The sequence below is a fragment of the Muntiacus reevesi genome, chromosome 3, assembly GCF_963930625.1.
Source record: "Muntiacus reevesi chromosome 3, mMunRee1.1, whole genome shotgun sequence".
In the NCBI taxonomy this organism is placed as follows: domain Eukaryota; kingdom Metazoa; phylum Chordata; class Mammalia; order Artiodactyla; family Cervidae; genus Muntiacus; species Muntiacus reevesi.
In genome coordinates, this window is record NC_089251.1 from 128,980,851 (window position 1) to 128,990,818 (window position 9,968).

Genomic DNA, 9,968 nt, shown 5'->3' on the forward strand with positions numbered 1-9,968 from the left:
CTGTGTCTCCCATCACCCCTGGGTGCCAGGGGTCATTGTCAGTCCCTGGATGCACAGCTGATGGGGTGGCGGGACCTGGCCTGGCTGCCCCCTCCCCGGAGCTTGTACACACAAACTCACAGGTGCCTGCAGAAGCCTGGCTTTGGAATGCCTGGCCCACCCTCTGCTCCCTTTCCTCCCGCTGTTTTCATCCTCCCTCTATGGGTGGCCAAAATCAAAGAATAAAGGAGAAAGAGCAGCAATAAAAATGGGAAAAAGTGGGGGGAAAGTGGAGGGGGAGGGGTGCCCAAATACTACCAGCCAAAGAGCTGAGATGGAAAAGGAAAAGGCAAGAGGCCGAGGGGAAGGCAGCCCAGGCAGACAGATGGAGCCTCCGCTACAGGAGAAGTGTGACCTGCCATGGGGTGCAGAGGACGCTGTGGGAACCCCTGGGTCTGCAGCCTGTTCACCGGAGATGGAGGTTTCCGGGAAGAAAAACAAGAACACAGGGAGCCTGTCTTCAGTTTTCTACAGCTTTTAACCAACACTTCCTCTCCTGCTGCTGCTGTGATGAAGATTCCTGGGAAGTGAGTGTCACGACGAGAGTGTGGGGAAATGATGGCAGGAGACAGATCTAGGCTTCAACCCTGGCTGTGCCCCCTACTAGCTGTGTGCCCTGGGGCAAGTCACTTAACCTCTCTGGGTCTCAGTTTCCCCGACTATGAAATATGGAAAATAATAGTACCTGCTATCCAGGGAGGTTGGTAGAAATAAATATACTAATATTTATGAAGTGCCCACCACCCAGTAATAATAAATGGAGACTCTTGTGTTTATTCACCCTTCCTCCTCCTATCCCCAGTCCTTCTCTCCTATTTGACTGCGTGTGTGCTCAGTTGCTAAGTCATGTCTGACTCTTTGCAACCCCATGGACTGGAACCCGCCAGGCAGCTATGTCCATGGGATTTCCCAGTAAGAATACTGGAGTGGGTTGCCGCTTCCTCCTCCAGGGGATCTTTCTGACCCAGGGATCAAACCCACATCTCCTTTGTCTCCTGCATTGTCGTGCCAAGGTTCTTCAGTCCTGTCTGACTCTTTTCAACCTTGTGGAACGTAGCCTGCCAGGCTCCTGTGTCCATGGGATTCCTCAAGCATGAATATTGGAGTGGGTTGCCATTCCCTTCTCCAGGGGATCTTCCTGACCCAGGGATCGAACCCTAGTCTCTTGTGTCCCCTTCACTGGCAGGCAGGTTCTTTACCACTAGCACCACCTTTTCTTTACCACTGAGCCACCTGGCCATTACATCAAGTGAAATAAGTTAGAGAAAGACAAATACGGTATGTTATCACTTATATGTGGAAACCAGAAAAGAAAATAAATGAACAAACAAAACAAACAGACTCATAGACACAGAAAACAAACTGGTAGCTGCCAGAGAAGAGATTGAGGGAATGGACAAAATAGGTAAAGGCAATTAAGAGATGCAAGTTTCCAGTTGCAAAATAAACGTCTTGAGGATGTACTATACACATAGGAATATAGTCAGTAATATTGTAACAACTTTGGATGGTGACAGATGGTAACTAAACTTATTGTGGTGGTTATTTCATAAGGTATAAAAATATCTAATCATCGTATTGTACACCTGAAACTAAAAAAAAAGTTAATAAATATTAACCATGGTGGTCGTGTTTTTCAAACACAAAAAAAAATGTGACTACAAATGTGAGCTATTATTAAGCCACAATGGACAGAGGGAAAGGGCAGGACCAAGACCAGATCCAATGTCTCTTTAGAAACTGCCCTACAACCTGGCATAGAAATTCCTCAGGGCATTTCCTATCCCCTATTTGTCCCTAAATGATGACCATGAGCTCGTGGAGTCATTTCCTACAAACAAAAGATGAATCAAGAGCTCCAAAGAAGCCAGCACCTCTGGAGGTGGCCTCAGCCTTCATCATTGCAGATGTTAGCCTTGGGAATGGAGGCAAGAAACCAACAAAGTCAGAGACAATTGCCCATGATTTCCTGCCTCTCCATCATAGGTTCAGGGCAGGACTAACTATCAAGCATGCCAGGTTTGGAGATAAGGAAGAGCTCCCAAGTGAGCAAGCAATTGGCTCATTAATCCAGGGAATGAGACACAAACGGGTGGGGGGAGACTGAGGAAGAGAAAAAAATGTGGTTGGCAATCCTTGCATTTCCAAGATACACTCAGAGCATCGCACTAAAAAACCATTCAGGGTTGGCCTACAAGGACTGGCCTTTGAAGAGGAAACCCACTCAAAGGTCAACAGGGAAACGCCTTAAGGTATATTCCTTTTGGTTGTCATATTTTAGCGGCCACTCAAGTGTATTTACAGGAGCTTCCTGGAATCAAACATATGTGGCTCTTAGGTGGTTCTGCATCTCAGCTCTGAAAGGTACCACACATCTCCCCTTCCATGGGAGTCACAGAAGCTTCATTGATCTGCACAGGCAAAGGTGTCTTAAGTTCAAACGTTGAGGCAATTTGCATGGTAATTTACACTGCAACCCTTTGTCCCCCTGTCATCCTGAAAAAGCCCTCCCAAAAGTTGAGGGAAAGCAGCTCGAATGTGTACAGCCTGCTTGTCACACTGTGATTTCACCCCTCTTCCTGCCAGACAGAAGGGGAGGGGACAGAAGGTATGGGTTTTATTGTGGTGGCTGGCATTCTTTGACATTGTTCAGTGGAGAAGCTGGAAGAAAGATAGGATAAAGTCACCATTTGGCTACATTGTCAGAAAACCTACTATCAGACATAATTTGTGATTAGCTACAAGTTAACCTTCCAAGTAGTGAAAAAAAAATATTTCTTCCATTGGTATAACGCTCTTTACTTTTCAAAATATGTTTCCATTTATTGTCTCTGGTGGGGAAAAGAAAGTTCTATATTCAAAGTGTTACGGACTGAATGTTTGTGCTCTCCCACCCCATCCTTGGACTGCAAGGAGATCAAATCAGTCAATCCTAAAGGAAATCAAGCCTGAATATTCATTAGAAGGACTGATGCTGAAGCTGAAGTTCAACACTTTGGCCACCTGATGCAAAGAGCCAATTCATTGGAAAAGACCCTGATGCTGGGAAAGATTGAAGGCAGGAGGAGAAAGGGGCCACAGAGGATGAGATGGTTGGATGTCATCACCAATGCAAAGGACATGAGTTTGAGCAAATTCTGGGACAGTGAAGGATAAGGAAACCTGGCGTGCTGCAGTCCATGGGTTCTCAAAGAGTCAGATAAGACTTAGCAAGTGAACAACCCACCCCACCCAAACTTCACACATTGAAGCCCTAACCCCAAATGTTATCATATTTAGAGGTGGAGCCTTTGAGAGGCGACTAGGTTTAGATGAGGTTATGAGGGTGTGGTCTTCATGATGGGATTACTGACTTTAAAAGAAAAGCTCTCCCTCCTCCTCTCTCTTTCCCTCTCCCTTTCTCTCTCCTCCTTCTCTCTCACCCTCCACCACTTGAGGACCCAGCAAGAAGACAACCATCTGCAAGCCAAGAAGAGAGCCCTCATCAAGAATCTGACCTTGCTGCCACCCTGGTCTTGCACTTCCAGACAGTAGAACTGCAAGAAATACAAGTTTGTCGTTTAAGCCACCCAGTCTGTGACAGTTCAAAAGCTCACTAGTGCCAAACTCAAATTTTTACACACCAGATTAACTTATTTAGACCAACTAAGCAGATGTTTAGGCATTCAGAGCCTGCTTGCTTTGCACACCCAACATTTGCAAGCCATAGTAAGTGACTAGGTACATTAAAAAAAACAAAAAATGACCCCCACCCACTGCTGCCCTTTGGGGTCTCTGACTCAAGCCAGGCTGCTGTGCAACATTATCTAGACACCTAAACCCCCTTCCCATCCCCCTCTCCCCTGGGAGCTCCCTTGTACCCCCAGCTTTCTGAGTAGTGACTCTCCCATGGCACAGCCTCCAGAGTCTCATGCAGGGAAGGACTCCCCACACGCAAACCTGTTGAAGCATCACCCAGATGAAGTCTGAGTGAGCTACTGCCACCTTGTGGTCATATCTTTTTCTTTGATCAGCCCCAAATCCCTCCAACTCCCTACAACCAGGATCTAAAGAAGTGAAGTCAGTACAGGTTCGACCTAAACCCACAGTGATATGAGTCTGGGAAGCAGTGACTTCTCAGAGTTCAGCAGCAGTGGCACAGGCTCAGAAAGCCATTACACAGCCAGATCCTTACCAGTAACTGGACCACGGGAAGCTGCAACCTCCTTCAAGAGGGAACTGGTCAATACCAGGCTGGACTTCTGGACTCCAGCCAACTAGAGAACTGGGCAAGGAGGGAAAGCAAAGAAGAGGTTATGCATCATGGTTGGGGGGAAAGTGGGTTCACACTCTTCCTCAGAGGGACAGTAGCTTCAGCCAAGGTTGGGGCAGAGCAGAAGCATGAGATCTGTCTCACTGACAGATACTGCTACACTTCAAGGACCAAGTGAGTCTTTGAGAGGACAGAACATTGCTGATGTTGCTGCTTCCTATAGTGGTGTTGATGACAATGGTGGTGATCGTGAAGATGATGACAATAATGGTGATGGTGGTGATGATAATGATGATGATAGTGATCTTAATGATGATAATGGTGGTGGTGATCGATAATGCTGATGGTGATGATGATGATAATGACAATGGTGGTGATGGTGATGATAATGATGATGATAGTGATCTTGATGATGATGATGGTGGTGGTGATGACAATGATGGTGATGGTGATGATAATGACAATGGTGGTGGTGGTGATAATGATGGCCATAGTGATCTCAATAATGGTGGTGGTGGTGATGATGGTGATGGTGATAATAATAATGATGACGATCTTGATGATGACAGTCAATGGTAAGGATTGCAATGGCAATAATGTGATGGTCATGATAATCATTATCATAAAGGTAATGATAATGTTAGCTAATGTGTATTAAGCACTTATTAAACTTCAAAAACTCTACTTCACATATGAGAAAACGAGTCTCAGAAAGGTTAAGAACGTTTTCCAAAGAAATGCTGAAATTGGAACTCAATCCCAAGAAGCAGTCCCAGTCCCATGCCATTGATCCATACCAGCAGAGAAAGATTCCATGACTGAAAAGCCAAAATTTGTTCCATGTCACATTTTGAAAGTTTCCAAAACCACACAGTCCCTAGGGAAGAAAAAGAAACATTGAGCAAGAAACATATAAAGATGCTTCTAATATCAAAGAGGCTGAAAGCTCAGAAGCTCTGTCTCCACGATCCCTGAACATCTGGGTGCAAAACGCAAACCTCAGCCACCTGTGCAGATATGCAGGTTCTTGGAAGGCAGAGCTGCTGCTTCTACACTGTGGGAAACACCCCTAGGAGGCTGTATAAAGAACACGGCATCACTACATATCAAAGAAGAGCACTAGGAATTAATCTGCACAAGAGGAACAAGCTAAAAACATGCATTTTGAAAAGACAGACACAGCCGGTGACAGCATCACCCAACCTGTCAGAAGTACAAGCAGATAGAAAATTCTAGCTTTTCATTAATGGCAGGGTACTTTGTCCTACTTTCAACTGCCTCCAAAAACAACCTGCTCAAGGTGGGTGGCAAACTCCACTTCATACCTGTGGGAACCTGTCACAAAAGACACTCACAGCTTCACGGAGCAGCTCGCAGTTAGAGCCGGGGAAGAATGCAAAGGCCGACAAAAGTCAGCTCTGACCCACTGCTGCTCGGAGGTGTGTGCCTCTCTCTACCATCTAGAAAGATAAAGTGAAAGACCTCCTTTCTAAGACGCCCTGTGAAATAACACCAAGTTGACATAAATCTGCTGTGTGCTTTAAAACACAGTTCTAGTCTCTCCATCATCATCCAATCATTTCCCCATGTCCAGCTTGTCTCTTCAACTAAATCAGAAGCTTCCTAAAGCCAGAGGTTCTACAACCCATGGCTCTAACTTCCTCTCACAGTGCAGGGGTAATATAGCATGGCTACCACTTGTTTTAACAATGAAAATCAATCTTGTGCCTACACTGGAGGTCCCTTCGATTTACCTAGGGCCACAAATTATCATTATTGAGTCAATCTGTTGGTCCCATATTGGTGAGCAGAAAACTGTAAGCTGGATCATAACTTTCTTTAGTGACAATCTCATGACTGGAAGTTCTGGTGCTAATCAAGAATTCAGCAACAAATCAATCATAAATATAATTAGAATCATTTACAGAGAATCCACAATGTAAACAAGGGTAAAATTATTCTCCCGGTTGAGAACTTCAGAGATTACAAGGATCTGATAGGTACTTTAGTCAATTCTTTTCAATCCACACAAGCAGAAGCTGAGGCTCTAGGAAGATAAACTACCCACAGCCACCAAGGAGTGAGTGCAGAGCTGGGACTTGACCTCCAGCCAAGGGGTTCTTTTCACAACACTCCCCTTCACCCCTTTCACAATCTCATAAAATTAGCATGAATATATAATCTTCATTCTGGAGAAGGAAATGGGAGCTCACTCCAGTATTCTTGCCTGGAGAATCCCATGGACAGAGGAGCCTGGCAGGCTAAGTCCATAGCATCACAAACAGTCAGACACAACTGAGCAACTAACACACATACACACATCACCATCATCTTCATTCATTTTATGGGATATATCAAAGTACCCATTTCAAAAGTCCAACTGTGCTGTACCAGAATTCCCCAAGGCGGTTTTCCTAATATTCATCCACCCTCTGGGTTACCCCAGTGTTGCAGAAACAAGTGTGTCCCACGTTCTGGGAACACCACACCCACCTTTGGGGTTGCAGCCACTTTCTGCAGTTTGGAATCTCTGAGTCATAACATCTTTCAGCTCATTCAACCCTCCCAACACTTTTTAAATGAGATCTCAGTAGCAAACACTCTCTGGATTACCTAGCTTGTTTCATTTACCTGAGCAGGCTCTGACTGGTGGAAGTAACATATGACAAAAGTGCCCCCACAACCTTGAGAAACTCTGGGTCAATCAAAGTCAGGGAGTTTTCCTCCCTGCAGGCCTTCTCAGAGACTAGAATATGTTAATGAGCATTGTGAATCTCCCAGAAGGGGATGCAGCACCACCATTTTCCAAATATTTTTTGTCCAGGGGCCTCGTTTTACAGAGCGTCTTGTGGACCTAGAACTCATGGAACTATAAGAAACATGGTCATAGTTTAAATCCTCTCCAGTTATGTTAGCTCTCATCAGCACTAAATATATGATTAATAACAGCTTTATCTCTATTTTCAGAATTTAGCATTTGGGAGTTGATTTTGATGACGAAGGGAGTTAAAACTGATAGCATGTGTTTGTTTTCTAAATCAGTTTCCTACCTTTCCTCTGGGCATTGAAAGGCATCCAAATGTAAGTGAAAAAGTCATTCTCAAAAACAGCCATGAGTGAAGGGCCTGAAGGAGGTAAAGGCTGGGTTTCCTTCCAGTTCTCACCTTTAGGAGTCTTAACTGTGGGTGTGCATAAAGCAGGCTTCTCATAACTCATTCCAATTCTCCTCCTAACCACCCCATCACTGCTCCCTCCCTTACCCAGAGGATGGCAGAGGGATAGGATACCGAGGACAAGCTTGAAGGAGGGACAGAATACCATCGCAGGAGGCCCCACAACAGAATAAGGGTTAAGTAATCTACTCCCCTCTTGATGAATTCTCATACAGCCATTAAAAATGATAATTGCAATGACTTTGCAGCAACACGGAAAAAATGCTTATGATATAATTAATGCTAAGTGGAAAAATGCAGAACACCAAATGATCGCTACACTATGATTACGACTATTTCAATTATATCTTCATGGGGACAAAAACCAGAAGGGAGCATGGAAAAAAATTAAAATAGTTTAATTTGTTGAGGACAATGGGTGAATTTTTTTCTCTCTTTATATTTGGCTACAGATCCTGTAACATTGAGCAAATTTTGAAAAACTAAAAGAAAAAAAGACTTAAGAATGTTATGGAAGTGGCGAGGCAAGGCAGTCATTCTTATTTGCCTGAGGGTGAGAAAGTAGGATCTCTACAGGATAGGAATCATCGAACTGGTTTTTATATCAAAATGCAACTTGTTTTCTTGCTACTTAAAAAAAACAGAGCCTCATGCTTCTAGGCAATTAACCAGGCCCTGCCTGGGAAAGCCAAGCTTTATGTTACTAATAATTCGGGGTCGTCATCTAAAGGGTGAATCCATCCTCCCTAATTGGGCCTTGAAGGTCACTAAGGCAGGAAAATAACATGAAAAGAACAGAGCTTTCTGCTGGGTGTGGGTGGGTGAGAGAACTGGGGAGAAAGACGAGCAGGAAGGACCTGGACTGGGGCCCATTCTCCCATGGTCACACCCCAGAAGGTCATCTAAGAGGGTTTCAGTGGGGAGGTGCCGAGGGAAAGCCCACCCCAGCCACGGCCCAGGGGATCTCACCTGCTGACCACCCCAAGCGTTGGGGGACACTTGCACCCTGGCCCTCAGAGTGCCCACCTCTGCTGGTCCATGGGTGGCCGGGTCTTGCCTGGGCCTTGGGTCTTCCTGTGGACCAGCAAGCCAGCAGGGGGCTCCTCGGGCCACACTGAACATGGAGACCATTAGGATCTAGGCAAAAGACAGCACAGGCTGGATGAGGGAGAGGAAGAACGAGGGTTGGGGCACTTCTGGTTGGGATGCCAGATGATCCTGTGACAGTGAGCAGGGCTCTGCCAACTACAATCTGGAGGACAAAAGTTCCTGGAGGAAGGCACCCAGGAATCCATCATAGGGAATGGGAGTGTAGGGTGCTCCAAGTCAGGCAGAGTGAAGGGAAAGAAAAGGAAGAAGAGCTTGTCCCAGGCCAGTGGGAGCCTGTCAAGGGGACAGGGGCTAGGAGAAAAAACTGCCTGACTGCCAGCAGAGCATGAATGGGAGAGACTCTGGAGCAACCAGGCACCGTGGGCGTCAAGGAGAGAAGCTGAGCAATGGGCCAAGCCCAGTGCCTGGCTTCTGACCATTCTCTGAGCAGTGTTTCCTTGTGCCCACCCACTGCCTGCAGCAAGGCGCTGTTCAGATGCTAAACTTGGTCCAAAGCGAGGCTCCCAGCACTCAGAGACCTGTGGGTGTGCTGCATACTTGTCAGGTACCCCCAGAGCCTGAGCAAGCAGCAGCGTCTGAATTCAAGAAGGGGAGTCATGAGCATGGTCCACAAAGCATGTGGTAAGTTGAATAATGGCCTCCCAAAGATGTCCTCTTCCTACTCCCCAGAACCCATGAATATGCCACACTTCTCGGCCAGGGGGGCTTCACAGAAGTGATTAAAGTAATGCACATTGAAATGGAGAGATCTTCCTGGATTATCTGGTGGAGCCAACGTCATTGCAAGTGTCCTTATAAGAATGAGACACAAGGGTCAGAGTCAGAGGAGACGTGACAGCAGAAGTCAAGTGATGTGGCCACAAGCCAAGGACTACGGGCAACTCTGGAAACCAGAAAAGGCAAGGAAACAAGTTGTCCCATAGAACCTTCCTTCCCCCATTCCCAAAGGAATGAAGCCCCACCAGTGTATCAATTTTAGCCCAGCAAAACTGACTTTGGACTTCTGACCTGCAGACCTGTAAGATAATGAATTTGTGTTAAGTCACTTTGTTTGTGGTTATCTGTTAGCAGCAATACAGGGAAAGTAAAAGTCTGAGAGAGGCAGCAAGTAGAGATCTTTAATCTCCAGCTGCTGCTGCTCCTGGAGGTGAAGGGATGGGAGACACTTGATAATGTTACATAATGATGCACACATAGTAACAGGAGAAAGACGTCCAAGACATACTTAGGACTTAGAAGGCATTGAGTGTTTATTATATATCAGATCTTGCATCATACGCCTGATGCAGCTTACCTCACTTAGTTCTCAGAACAACTCCGTGACGCCAAACAGTTGCTATCACCATTTTACATGTGGAAACTGAGGCTCAGGGAGGTAAAGTTATGTACTCAAG